The sequence below is a fragment of the Desmodus rotundus genome, chromosome 2 (genome assembly GCF_022682495.2).
Source record: "Desmodus rotundus isolate HL8 chromosome 2, HLdesRot8A.1, whole genome shotgun sequence".
Lineage (NCBI taxonomy): Eukaryota > Metazoa > Chordata > Mammalia > Chiroptera > Phyllostomidae > Desmodus > Desmodus rotundus.
In genome coordinates this window covers 116601303-116625237 of record NC_071388.1, presented here as the reverse complement: position 1 = coordinate 116625237, position 23935 = coordinate 116601303, and the positions used below count along the sequence as shown (strand labels likewise).

At 47.3% G+C, this 23935-nt stretch overlaps 1 long non-coding RNA gene across 1 annotated transcript; it reads right to left on the bottom strand.

Annotated features, from left to right (window-relative positions):
* Positions 1-8715: 8715 nt before the first annotated feature.
* On the bottom strand, positions 8716-23457 carry LOC123480681 (uncharacterized). The gene is made up of 3 exons (XR_006656760.1): positions 23322-23457; positions 22834-22910; positions 8716-8831 (listed from the first exon to the last, which is right to left on the bottom strand). It is a non-coding gene; the product is annotated as an uncharacterized lncRNA (long non-coding RNA).
* Positions 23458-23935: the final 478 nt, after the last annotated feature.

Sequence of the window (23935 nt, the reverse complement as noted above, 5' to 3'; positions counted from 1 at the left end):
AGGAGCACCCACACTTAGTGGAAAATGGACTCCAATAACTTTACTCTCCTATATAAATGCCCACTTGGATTTTTCAGAGTTGGGAAGAGAGTCAAAACTCTTTGCCATAACTTACTTGTCCGTCTGACCTTGGCTCCCTTGGGTTCAGCCACGCCAGGCATATTTCTGTTCTTCAACCTGCACAGCCAATTTCCACCTCCAGGCCTGGGCACCTGCTGTTGCCTCTGAGCTTCACAAGGCTCCAGCTCCTCCTTCAGGCTCAAATGTCACCTGCACGTAATGGTCTTCGCTGAACACCCTACTTAGCGGTGTCTTGGTCTGCCCTGAGGCCCCTCCGGCCAGTGTCTTTCCCAGGCCTCTTGTGTCTTCAGAACATGGAGCAGTGTGCTGTGCAGGCTCCAAAGAGAAATGACCACCTCCTAGCCTGAACCCTGTGGCTGGGTGCTGCTCAGCTCCCTGTGCCTCGTTTTCCTCATCTGTAAGTGAGAATAATGATAGTACCTACTTCCTAGGATTGTTGAGTTTAGAATAATGCCTAGCATTCAGTAAAGTGTTGGCTGTATTATCATCGTCTAAAATTACCCCACTCATCTTCCCGTGTGTTTTGTATTTGTTCTCCTTCCCCAGCCCCCTCATCTCTCTGGACTGTAAGGACATGATTCCTCTGCACACTCTTGTTTCTGCTGTATCTACAGGACCTTATGTCTGGTGTGTATGTACCAGGTGTTTGATGAATATTGATTGGATGAAAGGCTGAACAAAGTCTGAAAATGGTCCCTCCTTTGCCTTCTCCTCCAGGTTCTTGAGCATATTGGATGCACTCAAAAGAGCTGGTGTTTCACATGTGATTCAAAGACAAGCTCTGATGGGTCTCCATTCAATTTTTGGTCCCTCTACTTCCTACCATGTGGCTTTAGGCAAGTCACTTAACCCATCCAAGCCCCAGCTTTCTGGAATATAAAATGAGAATAATTAAACTAGCCCAACCTCATGGGGTGGTAGTGAAAATCAGGCAAAAATATTTTATAAAAGACCTGATAATTTTTGTCTTCTACTTAGGAGCTCTTTCTGTTACTTGAATACTTGATGAACATATATTTTTAGCTCTGTCACCCTGCTGGAGACTCCCACCTGGTTGACATGAGGCCACCAGTCATTACTTGTTGAATACAATCGTTTAACCAGTTGAAAGTCCATAGATCTGTTCTAATATACCCTCAGCACTTCCCGGCTACCTCCCCGAGTCCAGTGGAGATTGTGAACCATCCAAGTGGATAGTGTCACTGATCCCAGAACCTCTAACAAGACAGAATCTTGTAACTAATTTCTTAAAATAAACATATTTTCTGCTGGCCACTTCCTTGGACCTCTGAAGCTCACGTGCCCAAGAGAGAGGAAGAAATGAGTGTGTCATGACCTTCTCTTAGGAGAAACACATTCCTTCCCAATCTTCCCAAACCCTCTTCCATATTACAGAAGAGAATGAAGCTGGCTTGAAGGAGAAGGAGAAGGAGGAAAGTGATGTATATATTTGTCTCTCTTGGAAAGTCACATATATCTCATGCAATACTCAGTATCAGCCTGTAGAGTACAGTTATTATCCCCATTTCACAGATGAGGAAAGTCAGGCTTAAGGACTTGCTCAAGGTCACACAAACCAGTGGAGATTGTATCCCAGCTCTTTCTAGTTCCAAATCCTGTAACCCTGTTCTCCTTCCCCAATACCACACTGCCTCCCACTACTTGTGGCCACTAAAATGTATTTGCTTTCCATTTGGGAGATGACAAATTTGGTCATGTATTCCACCTCCAGCTCTTTGTGATTTTTCTAAGGTTCCTGAAGGAGGATTTGAGTTCACATCTGTAAATTCCCCTGGTATTCTGGGAAGTCATCTGTCTGGGCCAAGAAGGTGAAGCTCCATTTGAGACCACCAGGTTATCTCTGACCAACCCTTTCCCTGTCTGTGGCTGTGCTTCCCTCTCTGTGATGTGTGGCCAGCATCCCTATAGGGAGACCCTTCTCCTTGCTGACATGGGGAGCCTCAGCACTCTCTGTCTTTAGTCCCAACCATATGAAAATAGTAATTGATGAATATTGATTGGATGAAAGGATGAACAAAGTCTGAAAATGGTCCCTCTAAGCCTTGAACATGCTCTTACTCATAGCAGTGCTGCCCAGTAAATGAGAAAGGCCCTTTTTCAAAGAAATAATGACGCACTTTTGAAAATTGAAGAATAAACGTGACTTTGATACATAAATCACTAATCATCACCCCTATTAATAGAATCTCCATCTTTGCTGTGTACACACATGGTTCGTGCCTGAAGCTCACAAGAGGTAAATGAGCAGAGCTAGCTGGGTGAGGAGTGCTAGCACTCAAGGTCAACTAAAATTCAAATGAAAGGAGAGAAGCCAACATCTCCTCAGCCTCCAACCTCACACTACACGGTGACTGAGTCAATTTATTGGGTTGCTCAGAAAAGCAGCAATCAGGAAATCTGGACTATACTCACATCCTGGGAGAAAGTGTTCTCTGTTTAGTTCAGAACAGATGGGTCCTCTGGCGAGACACACACACACATGTACACACACACGCACACACACACACACACAGCCCGTACCTGCTGAGGTACACTTGGATTTTTCAAAGGACCTCATTAGTTGTGTGAAGCAATTAGAAGGCTGCAAGCCGCTCACATAAAAGCAAGGCTCTGGATGCCTCCTGTTTGTACATATTATGTGATTTATGTAGACTATGCAAACTTTTGTTGGGTAATTTTAGAGATAGAACTTGATTTCTCTGTCACATAAAAGTCCAGAAGTTAATGGTCCTGGCTGGCTTAGCACTCTCTCCTTGAAGTCCTCAGAGGCCCAGTCTTCTTCTAGCTTATTGCTCTGTCATACCTGGCCTCCATTCCCAAGGACACTTCATGCCCAGATGGCTGGGCTAACCATCACCCTCACATTCCAGCTCACTGGAAAAAGGAGGAAATGAAGAAGGGAGAAAGAGGGCACAGCTTTCTCTTCAGGTATGTCCCCAGACGCTGTCACACAACACTTCCTTTAGCCTGAAGTTTGTTATATAGCTACATTTTGCAGTAGGGAAAGCTGGGAAATGTAGTTTTCAATCCCTAGTGTTCTAGGAGAGGAAAGAATGGACATTCTTTCAATAAATAGAGGTCCTGTCCTGTGATATAAGGTCTCTTTTATGGCTTGGTGAAAAGTTGCCCAGGTCCAAACCCTGGCTGTGGTGTTCCCTAGGATCCGTGACCGGTACTTATTTCTCTTACAGTCAGAAAAGACCCCAGGGACTGCCCAGTTCAACCCTCTTTTACAAATGATAAAACAAGGCCAGGAAAGAGGAAATGACCCTCCCAGATGCCATATAATCAGCCCATGACAACACTGAGGGTGCCCCCTTGATCTCCACCTTCCAACCCAGAGCTTCACTCTACACCCTCAGGTGCTGTTGTATCCTGGCTACTGGCTGTGGCCTGTTGGTGCCAGAGAAGGGAGGCAAACAGAAAAAGGGGGCCTGGTTGTGAGAAATAGGAAGGAAACTGGCTGTAGACCAGACACCAAGCCAGACACTTTATACCATTGTCTTATTTAAAACTTAACAATCTGTCAAGAGATAAGCACCATTAATGTACAGATGAGGAAACTGAATCCTGGAGAGGAGAAGCCATTTACCTAAGGTCATAGTTGTTAAGTGGCAGAGCTGAGTGGGGCTGTACTGAGGTCCATTCCATCAGTCTGCTGCTGCACCTGGGAGCCATTGTCACCCTGAAGCCACCCTTACCCCTATATCCAAGTGGCCCTAAGGTGCTTCTTGCTTGAAGTAGTGATGTCCAGTACTGGTCATGTACCTCCAGGGCCAAGGCTTCTCCTCTCTGAGTTCCTTCTGCCCCACTGACCACACACCCATGCTGACTCCCCTTCTTTTTTTTATAAAATTTTAATATATTTTATTGATTATGCTATTACAGTTGCCTCATTTTTTCCTCCCCTTTATTCCTCTCCACCCCGTACCCCTCCCCCAACCATTATTCCGCCACCTTAGTTCATGTCCATGGGTCATACATATAAGTTCTTTGGCTTCTCCATTTCCCATACTATTCTTAACCTCCCCATGTCTATTTCTACCTACCATTTACGCTTCTTTTTTCCTGTACCTTTCCCCCCATTTTTTCCCCCTCCTCCTCCCCACTGATAACCCTCTATGTGATCTCTATTTCTGTGAATCTGTTCCTGTTTTAGTTTGCTTAGTTCATTTTTGGTTTTGTTGTTTTTTTAGGTTTGGTTGTTGACAGTTGTGAGTTTGTTGTCTTTTTACTGTTTGTATTTTTGGTCTTTTTCTTTTTCTTAGGAAAGTCCCTTTAACATTTCATATAGTAAGGGCTTGGTGATGATGAACTCCTTTAACTTGACATTGTCTGGGAAGCACTTTATCTGCACTTCCATTCTAAATGATAGCTTTGCTGGATAGAGCAATCTTGGACGTAGGTCCTTGCCTTTCATGACTTGGAATAATTCTTTCCAGCCCCTTCTTACCTGCAAGGTTTCTTTTGAGAAATCAGCTGAGAGTCTTATGGGAACTCCTTTATAGGTAACTGTCTTCTTTTCTCTTGTTGCTTTTAAGATTCTCTATCTTTAAACTTGGGTAATGTAATTATGATGTGCCTTGGTGTGTGCTTCCTTGGGGTCCAACTTCTTTGGGACTTTCTGAGCTTCCTGGACTTTCTGGAAGTCTATTTCCTTTGCCAGATTGGGGAATTTTACTTTCTTTATTTTCTCAAGTAAGTGTTCAATTTCTTGCTCTTCCTCTTCTCCTTCTGGCACCCTTATGATTTGGATGTTGGAATGTTTAAAGTTGTTCTGGAGGTTCCTAAGCCTCTCCTCATTTTTTTGAATTCTTGTTCCTTCATTCTGTGCTGGTTGAATGTTTCTTTCTTCCTTCTGCTCCAAACCATTGATTTGAGTCCCTGTTTCCTTTCCTTTGCTGTTGGTTCCCTGTGCATTTTCCTTTATTTCACTTTTCATAGCCTTCAGTTTTTCCTCAATTTTTTGACCATACTCAACCATTTCTGTGAGCATCTTGATTACCTGTTTTGAACTCAACAATTTGCATCTGATAGGTTGGCTATCTCTTTGTTGCTTAGTTGTATTTTTTCTGGAGCTTTGATCTATTCTTTCATTTGGGCCATATTTTTTTGTCTCAGCATGCCTGTTACATAGTAAGGGGTGGAGCCATAGGTATTCTCCAGGGCAGGACAACCCATGTAACTGCATGGTGGTGCTGTATGTCGGGGAGGAGTCTAAGAGAGAACAATGCCACTTGCTCGGCTCTCTGCAGACTTTCAGTTACTTTCTCCTCTACCCACAAGCAAATTGGACCCTTCTAGTACTGATTTCCAGGTGGGTGTGTTTGTGTATGTTCTAGGACCCTGTGGGTCTCTCCAACTAAATATCCTGTGAGGCTGGGAGTTTCTCCTGTCACCTCAACCCTCACAGGTTTTTATAGTGAGAAGTTTTAAGGCTTTATTTCCCCTTACTGGAACTCTAAGTTGTGTGGTCTCTCTCACTCCCCAGTTGTTCCTCCCAGTTTATCCTCACACAAATGTGGGACCACCTGCTCTGCCAGCCACTGCCTTGCCCACCCTGGTCCTCCAGCCACTACATTGCTGGGAGTCCTCTCTGCCCCAGCTGCCTGTCTCTGCCCATCATACTGGTTTGGATGAATGTTTCTTCTTTAACTCCTTGGTTGTCGGACTTCCATACAGTTTGGTTTTTTGGCAGTCTGGTTCCTTTTGTAAAAAAAAATTGTTATTGTCATTCTGTTGGTTGTGTGAGGATGCAAAGTATATCTACCTACAACTCCATCTTGGCCGGAAGTTCCATTTCTGTCTTGACTCCCCTTCTTGTTCCTGGTCAGATAGGAGCATGTGCAAATCCCATCACTCCCTTCCTGTAGCCAGTCAAGAGAGACTTAATGAGCTCAGAAACATTCCAGGCACTTTAGACAAGCAGATGTTCTGTGCTCAGTGTTTTCATCTGCACATCAGGCACAGTCATACTCACCCTGCAAGACTGTGGGGAAGAGCAGATGAAGCCATGTCAGTAAGTGGGAATTCCCCACCATAAATGCCATTCCCTCTCATCCCTCATCTGCCCAGATCTATCTCTGCTGATGGCCTTTGGGGCTTAGTTGCCCTCACCTCTCTCTGGTGAAGGGGGATTTGCTGCGCCCTAGAGATAGGCCCAGGACTGTCCTCGTGAGCCTGCTTTCCCCCCAGCTTCCTCCCTGCACCCAGCACCTCCTTTCAGAGTGCCCCTGTGCACAACACTGGCCATTCTGAGGGAATCCATCCTGGGAAGGCTTGAGAAGCTCCTGGGCTGGCAGATAGCTGCCTGGAGGTATGGGTTGTCTGGCAGCAGAGTCAGCTGATGGCCCAGTGACAACCCTCAAGGGCCCTGCCCAGAATGGCTCCCTTGGCTTTATGGGGAGCCTGGTGGAATACATTCTGTCATGAGAACCCCAAAGTCCTGATATTGTATAAACCAGGCTGCAACAGAAGCAGTCACTGCCCTGACCCTGGGCTGGAGGGGTGGGGCTATGTGTCAGAGGGCCTTCTGCCTGCCAGGACCCTGCTGAGGGCTCCTGTGTGGGTCTGGGCACTCCAGCAGCATTGAAGTGTGTGGACCCTGAGTCAGTCATGCATGGACCTCTTCCCGTCCTTGCCTTCACTCACTCTTTTCCTTCTCCCTGGAGTATCCTTTGTGACTGCTACCACCCATATAAATCCTATTTGTCCTCATGGTTTACAACAAGTGCTGCTTCTTTCAAGGAGTCCCCCAACCCCTATGAGATTAGGCACCCTCCACAGGGCTCTCCCAGCCCCACCAGAGGAATCCTCATCATCTGAGCTGTCATTACCTGAGTCCCTCCCTCTGCTGTGAATACCTTGGGAGCAGAATCAAGCCTGGTTAATTCTGAGGATCTGGAAATGTCTGCCAAATGAGTACATGGAATTCTCAGACTTAGACCAAGGTTAATCCTTAGCAAATGTTGGCTGAGTGAATGATTGTATGAATGAATGAAGTTTCTGGGGAATAGGAGTGGGAAACATGCAGAAGAGGTAAAGACACAAACCTCACCTTTATTCCAGTTTTACCCAGTACCGTTCCATTGTCCTGGACAGCAAATGAAAATAATAGTGGATGCTTATATCTTGCTTACCATGTACTAGGCACCTCTCTATGCACTTTATATGTAGCCCATTTAGTCCTCACAGCCTTGAGAAAAGTACACGTATTAATCTGCTTGGGCTGCCATAACAAAATATCATAGAAATACACTTCTGGAAGCTGAAAGTCCATGATCAGGGGACCAGCATGCTTAGGTTCTGATGAGGACTCTCTTCCTGGCTTGCAGACTGCTGCCATCTTGCTGTATATTCCTGTGACCCTTTCTCTGTATGCACAGAGAGAGATGAAGAGCCAGCACTCTGCTGCCTCTTTTAAAGGGTACTAATCCAGTCACGAGGGCCCTACCCTCATGATATCATCTAAACCAAATTACCTCCCAAAGGCCCTACCCCCAAATACCGTCACATTGAGGGGTAGGGCTTCAACATATGGCTTTACAGGGGACATAATTCAGTTAATGGAAGTGCTAAATATATCTGTCCATTCAGGGTGGATTATGCAATGGAAACAAAAAATCCCAAGATCTCAGAGGCTTAAAACAGCAAAGTTGTATTTTTTCACATGTTACAGGTCAGAAGGGGGCCTCTGCTTTTCATGGTCATTTTGTGGTCTCCATAGGAGTAGTGGTAGTGGGGAGGATATGGCAAATCACTTACGTTTCATTGGCTAAAGAAAGTCACAAAGCTATGCCTAAGTTAAAAGTAGGTAGGGAAACAAGAGTACTTTTCTGAATGACCCAAGAATGTTTAAAAGAATATGTTGTCTATTTTTTTAATCCTCACCTGAGAATATGTTTATTGATTTCAGAGAGAGAGGAAGAGAGAGACAGAGGGAGAGAGACAAACATTGTTGTGAGGGAGAAACACCAATTGGTTGCCTCCCATATGGGCCTGACCAGGGATCAAACCCACAACCCTTTGGAAGGGACAACTCTCCAACCAACTGAGCCACTTGGCCAGGGGAATATGTGGTTTATTTTAAAAGGTAAATAGAAAAGTGCAATCTTACCATATGTTCATAAAAGGAACTAAAGTATTTGTGAACAACCCAAATGACCTACATAATCTTATCCCCAGTTTATAGATTGATCAAATAAAGCAAAGAGAAGTTAAGAAAATTTGCCCAAGGACACTCAGCTAGTAAGTGGTGGAGCCAAGATTGCACCCAGGAAGCCCAGTGGCAGAGTCTGTGACCCTAACTGCTACTCCACAGTGATGTTAGCAGAGCAGTCCTCCAACACTGTCCAATAGTGTCCTAGGGGAACCTCAGGCTGTTTTCCGTGGGCCCTAAACACATTCAGATACCACTACCTGTGACTTCCTTTAATCTCTTCCACCAGCATGGAGATGCCACTGTCACCCAGAGCAACACAGAAAGCATGTGCTTATTGGATTGAGTCTAAATTGAAGACAAGGCACTGACTTCATAGTTTTACTGCAGGCCAGTCACCAATACAGGTAGCACTTAGGCATTCAGACTGCCCCAACTTCAAATACATAACTGTCTATTTCCACGGGTATTCCACAGTCCTTGGACACCCTCCTTGACACGGAGCACTCTGTTACTTCACTCTATGGTCCTTGCAATGTGCTTTTATCCACGGGCACCACAAGTGAATTTCCTGGAAAATCCAAATGAACATTGAAGGGCTGGGTCTTGTTGTTGGGCATCTGTTCCTCCTCTACCTACTCCTTAAAGCTTGTAATTGTTGCCCTCAACATTTGGCTTGTCTTCTTGGTGTCTTCTTTTGGACAAATACCTAGTGGTCAAAGCCAGCCTGGATACTACTTTGCTGGCTCTTTCAGAGGCCCAAGCAGTTTCTTGGTATAAGTGAATTCAATTAAAAATATGTACAAAGTTGAATTGAAGAGGACTGAGTGAAGAAGAGCTCCTTGACAAGCTGACAATTTCATCCTGGGTCAACTGGGCAGGATATGGGTGAGGCTTACTGCCATGTCTTTTTGCATCAGTGCCTGGTCAACCTGGGTGCCCAGTCTGTAATAGACAGATAGACAGACGGACAATAGTTGGACAGATGGATGCATGGAAAGATACATGGATGGCAAAGGTGTGATCTTATGCAGTTGCCTACCAAGCCTTTTCAGGATCAAGAGCCCATCTGATCCAGGCACATGTTAGGTCAGTGTGTGCTTGTTGAATGGATGAGTGAATGAGGCCAGAGGCCAGTGCCTAAGACTTCAGGTTCTTGCCTTGACTCCCATTGCAGCCCCTACCAAGTGCATGAGTCATCCCCTAAAGGAAATTTGCTGTACCTGGCCTTACTTACCTCAGCCCTGCACGTGAGGCACAGCGGAAATGCATGGGAGCCTGGAAAGCGCCTTTTGGACAGCTTAGCTCTTGGCAAGATTAAGCCTCTCTCCATAGAGGGGCCTGTATTACAGGTCTGCAGGGAGGGCCCAGCCCCACCGAGTTTGCACCTTTTTACCCGGCATCTGTCCCTGGGATCAGGAGAGCCAGGAGGCTGGATTAGATGGGTCAGCGCCCTGATTGACAGTGACACTTCCTTTCGCGCCCCCTCCTGCCCCCCGCCTCTCCCGCTGTTCCTCTCTTGCCTCACTAGGGCCCCATCCTGTTCCAGAGAGCAGTGGATGCCTTCTAATCTCCTTACCAGGAAATTATTTTCCTGGGTGTGAAATCCCTGTCCGAGGGGGAGGGCAGCAGATCAGACCTGCTCTGGCCTGGAGGGCTGTCTCCAGGAGACATCTGGCATGGCAGTGGGGGCAGGCTCACCTAGAGGTGGACAGAGCTGGGCAATTCTACTCCCAAATGTGGCCCTGACCTCCAGAGTGGGCTGTTCCCAAACTGCCTCCTCTTGTCTCCATTCAACGGATTTCTCACAAAAGTCTACTGTTGGTGACTATCCCCCTCTAGGAGCAAGTGGTATGGGTGGAGTGATGGGTGGCACTGGGAAGAACCTGGCCCTGGGAGGCGAGGCTTGGGACACATTCCTGGTCTGGGTCAACCTGCTCTGTGACCCTGGATGCGTCCAACCTCTGCGACCTCAGTTTCTCTCTGATATAACCATAAACAGACTCTGAGATCAGCCACAAGGTCAGAAATGGTGTCTATGCCTCACATCACACATATCCAGTTGTATAAAATGTCAGAAACATGGCTGAGGGAGCAGGGCAGCACCCCACTCTCTGTACCTTCTTCAAAAAGGCTCAGGTCCACATGATGGTATGTTTTGGGGGAACATGTCACTCTGATAGTTATTAAATCCATGGAGAAAAACTTTAGAGGAGGTGTGAAAGCCAAGGCCAGCCTGTATTATTCCTAATATTAAAAATCTGTGTCCAGATCACGAGATGGACAGATGAGGAGAGAGGTGTAACTCCTTCATGTACTCACTGGCACCCACACACAAAACTCCCCACTGAACGACTGGTGATAGAGGAGGCAGTGGAGGGTAGTGGTTAGGGCAACTACACCATTTGGCTATGTTGTGACCTTGGACCATTGATAACTTCTGTGAGCCTTAGCTCCCTCAGCTGTAGAGATGACAACCATACTTACTCATAGGATGGGTATGAGGATTTTGGTCAATCAATATATGTAAAATACTGGGAATGTTCCCTGGGTCAAGTAAGTACTTTATGATCATGATTACATTGCTATTATTATGTGTGTAACAGAGAAATGCTAAATACATTTTGTACTATTGTGTCCTCTGAAAAGATGTGTTGAAGTTCTAACTTCTGATGCCTGTGAATGTGACCTTGTTTTCGAAAATAAGGTCTTTGCAGATCTAATCAAGTTAAGATGAAGTTCTACTGGAGTAGGGTGGGCCTTAATTCAATAAGACTGGTGTCTTTATAAGAAGAGGAATGTGGCACAGGGGCAGGCACACAAAGAAAAGGCCATGTGAGGACAGAGGCAGAGATTGGAGTGATGCGCCAGGGAGTGAGGGTCACACTAGAAGTTAGGAAGAGGTGAGGAAGGATTCTGCCCAGGGTCTCAGAGAAACCATGGCCCTGCTGACAGCTTGATTTGGACCTGTGATCTCCAGCAGTGTGAGAGAATAAATCTCTGTTGTTTTAAGCCACCCCATTGGTGGTACCTTGTTACAGGAGCCCTGGGAGACTAACAAAATAACTAAATGAATGACCGGGGACCGGGAAGGATATCCAGCAGATGATAGGTGCTCATTTAAGTGTGGCTGATCCTCATGCAGGACATGTGAGCACATGGATGAGCCAGATTTTAGGAGAAGCCCAGGCATCTGCTCCCCTCTTCCAGGCCTCCTGATAGGGGACCTCAGGGTTGGCCAGTCTGGGGAAAGCACAGCTTTTTGATGTACATATCTGACCTCTTGGCCACAGGTCAGCCATCAAAGGTGAAGAAGATGCTGTCAGGGGTCTCGCTGACAGGGTCAAGGGTCCTGGGATCAGCGACACCTCTGTGGGGCTGCAGCTGCCTTTGAACCAGGCACTCTGGATGGACAGACAGAAAACAGGCCTGGAGTTGGGCCTCCCTTTCCCCTCTGGCCTCCCTCCTCCTCTCCCAAATTTACCCTTGCAGAAGACCCTGTGCCCCTGTGACACCGACTTGGTCCAAACACCTCGAATCTTCACAAGACCCCTGGAGAAGCAGCTGCCATGCTGCCTCTTCTGGAAGCCCCTGGAGGGAGGTGCTCAGATGCCAGGAGAGAAGGAGTTTCCTACCTGCTCCCCAGATTTGGGGTGGGGCATTTCACCCAGGGCATCTCTGCTAGGAGGGCACAACTATATCTCTCTTACAGATGTGGAAACGGATGCTCACCAGATTAAACAACTTGCCCAAAAAAACACAATAAGCAGAGGCAGTTAAGTTTTGACCCCAGTTCCTTCTGACCCCACAGCTTAAACCCTCTTTATGCATTTCCATTGTTAAGGGGCCAATGTCCCCTTCTGGCTCTTCAGAATCCCTTCACCTACCTTGCAAGTCCTTCCCCTGTCTGCTATTCTGGAATACCAATGCCATTAACTGCTCCTTATGGGCACCATTCTTAGTCCCCTACCAAACCAACATTTCCTTCTGGGCCCTTGAAACTTCAAGCTCTACAGAATGAAAAGATGTAGGGCCTGGGGAGGCAGGAAGAACCCTGGAGGCTTCAGTCCTACACTCGACTCAGCCATGAATTTTCTCTCTAACTTTAGGCAGAATACAGGATCTTCTTGTGCCTCTAATAGCCTGTGTATCAGTGACCTATTGCCAAATAACAAACTGCCCCAAACTTAGTGACTTAAAGCATGGGTTTGCTCATGATTTTGCAGTTGGGGCAGGTCTTATCTGTTCATTCATGCAGTTTCAGTCATCTAGAGGTTTTCTTGGGCTGATGGCCCACAATGGCCTCAGCCACCTGTCTGGCATCTAGCTAAGGCTATTGGCCAGAGCACCTGGTTCTCTACATGGCCTCTCCAGCAGGATAGCCCCACTTTCTTACATGGCAGCAGCAGTATTCCCAGAGGGCTAGCCCCAACGTGCAAGCACTGAGCAGTCTTCGGCAGCATCATGCTAGCTGATGTCTCATCACTGACCAAGTCACACGGCCATGTCTAGAGTAGGTGAGTGTGTGTGGGGGGATCCCCCGGGGCATGGGTACCAGGAAGTGGGATTGATGAAGGCATTTATGTAATAATCTGCCACATCCTGTATATCGCAAATTAAAACTTTTTAAAGACAGACAAACATACCTAGAAGATCAGGTGGTTCTGCTGTCTTGGTCTCTGCCATCACATAGCATTCATGTAGAGCTTTACAGTTTAGGAAGAAATCACTTTCAACATAATTATGCTGCTTGATTTCTCCACCAGCCCTCTGCGACAGGTGTCATTAAACAAGTAGGATTCAGAAAAGCTAAAGTGACAGGCTAAGAGGTGGTGAAGGAGGCAGGGCACAGGCCAGACAGCACCTTAATTCCGTTTGGTCACGTCTGTGCCTCTGTGCTGTTACCCTTGGGTCCCTCTCAGGGAGCAGGGATCAGCACAGGCTAAGAGTCTCTCCCTGGACAATGCAGCTCTAGATTCTGTCTTAAAAAGAACCAAGGGCGATGGTCAATTTTTCCAACAGCTCTGCAGTCTTGACGAAAAGTGTGATAGCCACTCCTCCCAGAGCAGCTGACATTGCTGCCTGGGGGCCTACTGGTCCACACTCACAGTGTAACAGGTGTCTGTGGGGAACAACTCAAGTTGTGCTGAATAAGAAAGTCCCGGAGGCCAAGCTGGGGCCCTGGAGAAGGAGAGGAGAACAGGGATTCCCCAGCCTTGGGGGCCAAAGCTCTTGTGGCCTGGTGCCCTGGTTTCCCTGCTGGGTAGATTCTATAACACCAGAGCAAGTCAGGGGTACTCCATCAGTAGCCTCAGAAAGTCCCCGTCTGTACCAAGGGCCGCTTCCTACTATGGACCTAAGCTTCCATGTCATTCAGGGTCCCATTTGGAATGTATTGTTCATTCTGGCTGTGACGCCATCACCTGCTTCTAGAAGGCAACCTGCCCATTCATGCCGGCAGCTGCTGGAGAGAGAAGATTCATTGTTTACAATTGTTCACAGAAATAATGTGTGCTCCCGGTGGGAAGAAGGGAAGACAAGTTTCTCTTCCTTTCTGGGTTAATTTTAGGTCATAGACATGTGAGGACACACATGACACACTGGAGTGGGTCCACACACACACTCGATAGAGAGGTATGTGTCATGTGGAGGTGTTGTTATAAGTGTACCTTACTACGAAGTCTGTCTGTACTCACCACATATGCATGCATGTGTGCATGCCAGGTGTAGATCTGGCTATACACACACACACACAGTAGTTATTGGCTGTGAATATGACTAGACATAGCATCTTTGGGCTCCAGTATCCATATGTACTCCACACACACTCACATGTACATAGCCTATGTTCATATATACTGTATCCGAGATTTGTCTGTAAACATAGACTGGGGAGCCACATGCGTGTGCACATACTATGTATGTGTGTGTCTGTCCCTCCAAAGTATGCAGTGTGTGTAACTCTAAAATCCTCCACTAACAGACACAATGTGTGGGCATGGGCATATGAAGACACGGACATGTGGACACTGATGTGCCCATTTCTGTCTCTCTGAGTCAGCTGTCACCTCCTAGTGGCCCTTCCTTAGCCCAGCTTCCTCTTTTCCATGTTTGTAAACAGCCCCAGCACCGTCCCTCTGTGCCAGCTTAGATACTGCACCTTTAGCTCTTCTAATCCTCCCAGGATTCAGTCCTAATCAAGGAGCCTGATCTCTCTGGAATATCCGCTTGGAAAGGAGAAGGGATATGGCTGGTCCCATGGCTGGTGGGGGCAGGGAGGGGACTCATTCCCAAACACTGCTGCTCTTTCTGTATCCTGCTCCCTCTGGAAAGCTTGGAGGCTCTCCAGATAGTGACTGAGCCTGGGATCAGGGACAGTGGGACTTGCCTTTGGCCCTGGGTCTCCATGTGCTTCTAGCTAGGGTCACCTTCACCACCTCTGCAGAACTATGCTACTTCTCTCAAGACACATGGAACCTCCTCCTGGAAGCTCCCCCTGACCTCCCAAAGCTGCCCTAAACCAACCTACTGTTCTATTTGCTCAGCCTTTCCCTTGTACCAGACTGAAATCTACTTCTCCTTCATCTATTTCATCCACCTCAATTTCTTATGTATCGGGAGAGTAGAATGCATCTTTCCCTTCTCAGGTCCCATCAGGAAGGATTTTCCCTGAACACCTGGCATCCTGCCACATCCCTTACTTCTCACCCCAGAGAGGGAGCAGCCACCTTCTTGGTGAGGTTGGTGAGAGGAAGGGGAAACCCACCCACAAGCAACACAAACTCTGCATGTGGTTGATGGACTGGTAGGTCGGGGAGTGGGTCTAATTTGGGGCTCGTCCCCTTGCAGTGACAAACTTAACTGTACCTTCCAGTGTGCCTCTTTTAATCAGAACTGGTATTTTTATCTCCATCTGCCAGAATTTTCATCTCTCAATTATCTCCAAACTGGAGCATACACAAAATTTTGTTTTGTTTCTAAGTCTCCTCTAACCCCAGATTACTGATCCCCATTTTGTGCCAGGTGCTATGTGCTGGGGACACCTTGACAATATAGCAGACATGGTCTCTGACCTCATAAAGTTGTACAGTTCCATGGGGGAGGAAGACAGCAAGCATATAATCTGACACCTCATGCATAATTACACTGTGACCCGAGCTTTAAAGGAAAGGAACAGAATGTTGAGACAGACAACACAGGCTGGGTGGAGAAGGGTTTATACAGAGTAGTCAATAAAGAACTTTCCAAGGAGAAACCAGAAAGGTGAGGATCAGCCTTGCAAACATCTAGGGAAAGAGAGTTCTGGGGCGAGAAAGAGCATATGCAAAGTCCCTGAGGTTGAATGTGGCTGGAATGTGGTGAGTGAGGGAAGAGGACCAAGAGTTGAGGTTGGAGAGAGAGGCTGGCCACATTGCTTCAGGCCACAGTAAGTAGACTGGGTTCTATTTATAATGAGCTGGGAAACCTTTGAAGGTTTGGGGTGGGGAAAGGGCAGTGACATGATGCCTGAGCTTAAAGAGTGCTCTGGCAGCTATAAGGTCTAAGAGAGGAAGTGGGTGGCATTAAGGGGGCTATCACAGTGCTCCCTAGGGACAGTGCCTGGGCAACTACTGAGTGGGCACAGCGCATACATTTTCTCAAATCTTGAGCCACAGTCCCTCAGAGTGGTGACAAGGGCTGGTATTCTCCCCCCGCCCTTTCCCCTCCACCCCCCAGAAGCCTTATGCTGGAGAAACGGCCAGATATGAATACAAGAAGCACAACCAGAAGACAACTTCTAGTTTCACAGTAGTGTCTTACAGGCGTTGCCTCATTTAATCCTCACCCCTACAAGGAAGGCACTATTTTGTATCTCCGTTTATCAGGTACGAAGCTGAGGTTCAGACAATTTAAATAATTTACCCAAGGTCACACAGGCTTTCCAGCACTAAGGGTAAGCGCGCTCCTGACCACTAGCACTGCTGCAGAGGTTGGGTGCCTGCCTTCTGAAAGGGATGCATTTTGCTCAGAGTGAAAACGTTTTCCTTTGATGTATTACAAAGCTTGTTCTTAAAACCTTTAAAAGACACAATAACTTTGCTGTAGTGTTTGCTTAGTTTAGAAAAAATGTGGAATTCTTCCTCCTTTTGGGGGATGTTTAGGGTGAAACAGAGAGTGAGTGGGGAGACAGGGGCACAGTTGCCATCCCTCCCCCAGCAATCCCCAAAGCAGTTCTTTTCCATGATTGTTAAGAGGATGATGAAAAGATGAAAGGTAGAGAGGGTGGAGTTCAGGGGAAGCGCATGAAGCCAGGAGCCACAGGGGAGCCTCTTTGATATTCTCACTTTCCAACCAGCCAGCAGTGCCCTGTAGTCCAGGCTCCCTCCCTCAGATCTCAGAACATGGGCAAGCCATTAACAGGAATCCTGTGTACCTCCAATGTCCCAACATCAGGTCCTGACATCCCAGAAGGGGGGAAATGTAATTGCTGAAGACTTGATAGAATTGTCAAAAATACATGAAGTCGGCCACATAAATTGTGAAACATGCCAAAATGTTCTACCAGATAAGACATTATCTTAAAGCGAGGTCATGGTGGTCATTGCTTAACAGACCCACTGCACTGTGTCCGTGTTCTCTGTGCTCACCACCAACACACACACACACACACACACACACTCAGGGCCACATTGTTCTTACTTAGCTTATAATTCAGAGACATGGATTCCCTGCATCTGAATAGGCTTCCATGCAGTAAAAAATTTTCCACCTATCACATTTTCCTCCAGTTCACCAATTCTCTTTTTAGCTGTGGCCGTTCAACTGTTAGTAATTTCAATGACTGTACGTCTCATTTGCAGAAGTTCTAGGTGATGCTTTTGCACATTTGTAGCTTTTACAATGTCCAGGTCTGTATTAATTTTTCTTGTCCTTTGGTCTGTGACTATTTGAAGCACACTTCTTTTGTAGTCTCTCTTATGCTGTTCTCTTGTTCCTACTTTTGGAGTGCAAACAGCCCCCTTTGTGGTGTCTGTTGATGCTTCCCTCGGGTTTGCCCTGGCTTCTGCTTCTTTATTGTAAGCTCATCTTCAGTGGGGGCTATTTCTTCCAGGGGGTCCCCTGTGCTCCAGGTGGTGGAACAAGCTCTGCAGAATGGTTGGGTTTTCCATTCTAGGTCTCCAGGGGTTCCCTGGTTCTGCCACCTGGGTTTTATGTTAATTTCTCAGCTTGGGGTTTCTGTTTGAAGCTGCCTGCCCATATGCCTTTAAGCTCCACACCTCCACCTGGCACAAGCTTGAGCTTTCACATTCTCACAGAAGGCTTTTGAAATCCTACTCAGAGCCTTGAGCAGGGGAGACATGCCTCCTTTTGGGGGCTAGAGCATGGAGCTCTCGAGTTCCATTTTCAGAGTCTTTAGCTGCCTTTCAAGAGACTTAGCTTTCTGCAAGGGTCCCCTTTCCAGCTTCCCATCTGCACAGGCCCCAGGCCATATCTCCTGTCCCCACTCGGGCATTAAACCTAAGCCCTGAGCCCCACCAGCCTCTAACCGGGCTGGGAACAGCCATAGGCAGCTGCAGCATCAGCCCAGCTGAGCGTTGTCCCTGGCTTGTGTTCTCTCCATTACTGGCCTTGGGAGTTCCCTTTCCTTTGAGGTGAGCTCTGCATTTAAAACATTTTTTAAATGACATGTTAGCTTGTATACATCATTTGTCTAGGTTTGCATCCGAAGGCAGGTCCGCATTAATTCAGTTGCCATGTTGTCAGAAGTTCAAGTTCTTAGATCTCCCCCTTCCATGTGTCCTTATTAGCTTTTAAAGAATTTATGAACACAAGCCTTAGTGGCTACTGTCGTGGCCTTGTGTATGGTAAGATGAATCACCAAGTTGGGGTATGTTTGAGCCATGGCAAGTTAGTAGATACTGTAACCCCATCTTGCAGGTGCAGAAACTGAGTCAGTAAGATGATGTAATGTGTTCAAGGTTGCAGACCTAGTGAGGGGTGGAAACACATTCAAATCCACGTGTTTCATCCGCCAGATGCCTCCTTGTCCCTCAGGTGGGAAGACAGACAAACTGTGTGAACAAACAAGTCTATGAATAGTGTGAGTGGGCCTCCATTCAGGAAGGCTTCCTGGAAGAAGTGAACTTGGTATAGTCTTCGAATGGTCAGCAGTCTTCTTCAGAGGGCCCATTTCCCTTGGGACCACTTGGTCTCCCTGTTCCCCAGCTTTTTCCCTACCTAGCCTCAAATGGAGACATCTCAGTTGCTGAGTGGCTGTGAAGCCTGCCTCCGCCAGAACATTTTGTCCACCTGGGCTGAGGAAGGCCTTCCCAGTCAGGTCAGACAAGCCTCTGGTATTTTGGGGCATGTGAGTTTGGGCAGCCACCCTGGACTTTGTACAGCTGAGACCACCCCTTGACCCTGAGTGTCCCCAGGACCTGCCTCTTCCTCAAAACCCAACAGATCAGAAAATCCCATGGGAGGGCCAATCGAGAAACTACAGCTGGCTGGGCCAGGGCCCTGGAACCAGGCCTACAGCCACCCAGGGATAAATGATTCCTGAGACAGTATAGAGAGGGGAAGGCCCCTGGTTTAGACACTAGTGGATCTGAGTTCAAATTCTGGTTTTGCTTAAGTTCTATGTCTCAGTTCCTCACCTGTGAAATGGGTTAACAGTGCCTGCCTTGTAAAGATGTTTTGAGAATTACAAACTAGCACATGTGAATGGCAGGACTGTGTTAGACAGAGTGTATGTTCCATGAAAGATGGTCTGAGCCTCACAGAGAACGTTGACATCATAGAGCTCCTGGGGGTTGGGAGGGAGCACTGGTAAGCTACCGTTGGCTTCAATCTTGGGGTTGGGAAGGAGATAGATCAGGAATAGGGAAGGACAGGAAGCAGGGAGAGGAGTAGGGTTCCTCAAACTCTGACATACCCAGGATCACAGTCACGGGGACTAGGTGTGGGACACATGGCAACTCTATACTCTGTTCACACACACACAAAAACCATAAGGACAGGGGCTATGATATGGCTGCTTCTGCTCTTGTGAGTTCAAGGTAACACTGAAGGCCTTCAGAAGGTTGGGTTTCCTGGGGCTCCAGGGAACAAGCAGGACTTGGTGCTGTCCTGAGTCCCTGATTGTGAATGGGTCGGGCCAAGTCTTCCCACAGCTGCCACTGGGAGCTGTGACCTCTTCCTCCTGCCCTTCTCTCTGCGGCCCCCTTCCCTGTCTCCGTGCTGCCTAAGGGTAGGCTTTCCTATAGTTGGCCTGCTCAGATGGCCACCCAGAACAGTGGGAGCAACCTTTGTGAGAGTTGGGGTGACGGCTCCTCACTGACCATATGGTCTTTCCCTTCTGTGCCTCAGTTTCTTTAGCTGTCATTATGGAGGTAAGATGGCTTCTCTGAGCCCTTATGGCTCTAGTCATCTTGGGTCTAAGGTGATGGCTTAGGAGCCAAAGGGTCTTTCAGTCTGCAGCCCTGTGTTCTCCAGCTCCTTGCCCTGTCCACGCCACCTGTCCCCACTCATGCATATGTGGCCCTGTGGCTTGGGCCAATTGAGGACTGAGCTGAAGCCAGCCTACCCCAATTCATGTGCCCCACAGCTCAGGGCTTGTCCTTCCAGATGGGGCACTGAGGAGCTGCTTTGACCTGACTGGAACCATCTCAGACTCAAGTATAATGTGAGCTCCTCGAGGGCATGAACCAACCTCATTCTCACTGGTACCCTCCACCCCTCATCTGCCTGATAAACCATGGGGCACAGGAAAGGTTTGGGCATGAATAACACTGAAGGATGGGTTATTGCAGGATGCAATACTGAAGGATTGATTAATTGTACTATACTTAATGTTGATGGGGACCTTGACTGCTTATTAAGTGCTTTCTGGTAGGATGGTCCCAAACAGGCTTTAATGGGAAGGGAGGGAAACCTCATTGTTGAGTACCTACTGGCTACCAGAATAGCTGCCTTCTAGAGAAGATTGGGTCTTTTTCAGTGCCCACCATGCATCCCCTTTAAGATTGCACAAGACGGCCGTGGTCCTGGGGTCTACACACACAATAGGGTTTCTTGAAGAGAACCACAGAGTAATACTGACATAGGAGCTATCAGTACAGAAGGGAAAAACCAGGATAGTGAGTCACTGGCCCAAGGTCACCACTTGACAATGACGGAGCTGAGGGGCAAACCTGAGGCTGCCAGATTACAAAGCCCTGCTATTTCAAATAGCTTTGCAAAGTGCCTACTGAAGGCCATGAGCTTGTGCCACCATTGCTATGCCACTGGGGCTGGCACCTTCCATTCTTGCCTTAAAGCCTTCTTGTGTCTTCACGGTAATCTCTGAGCTGTGTCCTTGCATCCCATGGCATGCAGGTTATACATAGTAAACACTGCTGGGAATTGTTTATTCTGAACAGGTCTCTTCCAGCCCTGGCAGGGCCTGATCTGCAGTATGGCCCAGGGTTTGGCTTGGCAGGTATGATGCTCAGCTGGGAGCAGGACCCTATAGGTGGAAGACACAAATATGTGTATATGTGGGCATTCCCCTTCTGTACCTGCAACGTCACCACTAATCAATCATGGACTTTTGTGAGGAGCAGAGACAAGTTCCCAGAATCCTTCTCCACGCAGCTCTTCAGGCAGTCCCCTGTAGCCAGGAATGCACTGGGAGATGAAGCTGCTCACATCCCACCTCTGCTATGGGACCTATGTGGGGCCTGGGAGGAGAGTAAAGTTGAGAAGCAGAGTGGAATCACGTGAAAGAGAAAAGCAGCACAGGAGGAGGACAAACGTGGGCTGGCCTTCCCTCGGGGACCAGCATCTAATTGGGACCAAGATCCTCCTAACTGGGTCTTTAAGAAACAATGACCACAGGAGGCGGTAGACCCATTAGCAAGCAAAGAGAAAAGGCTGGGTCTTCAATAATTAGAGAAATGTGATCAACACTCTTCTGTTTCATAATTATCGAAGAAGCTCTGATTCTTTTTTTAAAACGAGACAACCCAGCACTGCTGCTAATGTAATGATGTTACACTCTTGTATCTGGCTGGTGGGGTGATATTCTATTCTGTTGGCAGTTTGACCATTCATATCAAGAGGCTTAAAGAGGTTTATGTCATACAATCCAATAGTTCCACGGAGGTTATTTGAAATACCAAAAAAAAAAAGCCTTAAACACAAAGATGTGAACCATAGCATCATACAACAGTGAAACACAAGAAACAACCCGCAAGTTTTGTAAGAGGGTATGGCTAAATAAATTAAGACATTCACTAGATAGACGATCAGGCAGCTGTTAAGGCGATGCTTATAAAAGAACTTCTAATAATATGGTGTACAGTTGGGATAGTTTGAATACAGCATAAAACTGTGTTGTTACCTCACAGAGCTAGAAGCAGGTGGCACAGACCTGCTCCTTCCAGCTCTGCACTCAAATGTCCCTGTGGCCTCCTCCTGCAGCTGGTCTTGGATTGCAAGATACAGCAGCTGTTCTAGGAATCACATCTCAACACAACCATGCTCAGAGGAAGAACAGAAACTTTGTCCTTCAGGATCAAGAAAACCCAGGAAGCTCCCTTGCTCTCCTAGCGTGTATGTGGGTACGTGCCCTCCGCAGACTAATAGCTGGCAGGGGTCTGAGGCTGACCAATAATGGTTGCAGCCCGTTCCCTGGGGTGGCTGTGGGCACAGCCTCCCACCTCACATGGGAAATCATGTGACAGTATGAAGAAGAAAAACCAAATAAAAAATAAGAGCAACAGGAACTCTATGCTACCTTTGCAACTCTCTTGTAAGTCTAAAATTATTTCTATATAAAAAGTTAAAGTCTGAAACCATTCCCTTAGCTTTCAGTCAATCAATGAAAGGAAAATACACTTTACTGGTGATGGTAACATATCTTCTCTCATCATTTCCTTTATGTTTTATTGATAAAGAGGAATCAAATGTGATAATGACCTAGCTGTACTGGCATTGCGGATGCTATTTAGTCAATAGTAAAGCTAAACCTGTGGAATATAATTATGCAAATAAATTTTTAAATTTGTCTTTTAGAAGAAGTTGCACATATAGCATGATCACTCACTGACTTACCCTGGGCTCCCTGGGAGCAGGGCCAACAGCTGGCATGCAGGTAGTTTGTCTGGGAACTGTTACCAGGAACTAGACTGAGACAATCCAGAGAGTAAGAAAGGGAGGAGGGAAAGTCAATTCAAGATACATTCTTGAGTTGATCATCACTGTGGGCAACTGGTGCTCCACCCACTGGAACTTTATACAATGTATGTATGAACTATCCACCCCATAGAGGGCAGGAGGAATCTTTGTCCATTGGCTCCCATCCCCGCTGGTCAAAATGTGGCCTGTGGATGGAGCACACTGCACTTCTGAGCTGCACGTGCATGAACGTGAGCCATGCAGAAATGGAGGGGCAGTGTGGTCCAACACATGTTCCAGCATATTCCTGAGGGAGGCCACGTTCTCCCATAGGAATATGCTGGAAGCTCACCTAGAACTGGTAGCCATTGCAGTGGTTGAGGAGTAAGTGTGTGAAACTGTGTGTAAAATAAAAACCTCATACCCACACATACCCGGAGCTTGACCAGGGCACAGACTTGACTTTAATCAACTCTGGCAGCCTCGTAGGGAAGATCTCAACAAATGTTTTCTGCAAAGGAATAAAGTTTACACAGAGAAAGAAACAAACAGGTTACTTTCATGATGAAAACATTAGTCTGTTACTGTTTTAAATTCCCCTAAAAATTTCAAAAGGCATTGCAGAAGGAAGAGTGAGCCTTTCCCTCCTCTGACAGATAAACACTCTTCTCTTGAGAGATCTGGTGACAAAGTGATTCATAAGAGACCTGCTTCTTCCACTGGTCAATTTGATCTTGGCCAGCCGGTTGTTGTAAATAAAAGTGTCTTTCTTAGCAGCCCAGAGGATGGGCCATACGTCGAATTCTTTTGTTCTTTTTTAAGGGGTAAAGGATGCTCTAGACTGAGCCATACACGAGGGCTGGAGAGGAGGGAATACCAGCTTCAGAGTCAGCCAGGTTCAACTCCTGGCTCCCACACCCACCTGCAGTGTGTCCTGGGGCAGGAGTAGGGCCTCTCTGATCCTCAGGTTCCTCTCCTCCAAAGCAGGATTCTAGCAGAGCTGATGAGAGGATTGAGGGTTAAGAGGCCTTTCCTTAGCCAACGGGGCTTAACAAGGAACAGTGCCTTCCTTGGGAAACTGCGGAGGAACCAAAGATAAGATGCAAGTGTGTGGCACTTGATAACTAACGATGGCGCCGTGGTCAATGGGGTGTCCTCCCCACAGACCTGGGAGGCAGATGGGGTTCCCACCCACATTTTGTACTGAGGAGACTGAGGTGGACAGGAAAGGAAGTAACTGTTCAAGGCCACACAGGCAAGAAGTGGCCAGACTGGGAACTGAGAGACATGAGTCTCAGTAAAGAGCCTCGGCCCTCTCTCTAATCCACATTGCATTTCTCCATGTGGCATTGCTGGTTGTTTGTTTCTGCAGTCGCTGCGGCTGTTGCTAACACGCCCATGCCCACACAAGGCCAGGCCTGCTGTTACCACTGTTGGCTGGACCTGAGGGCCTCCACAGTGGAACCAGGAGTGTGTGAGCTGGCCCTTTAAGCTTCCTGGTGTGGGAAGCCTGCCCTGTGGTGCAATCCTGTTCCC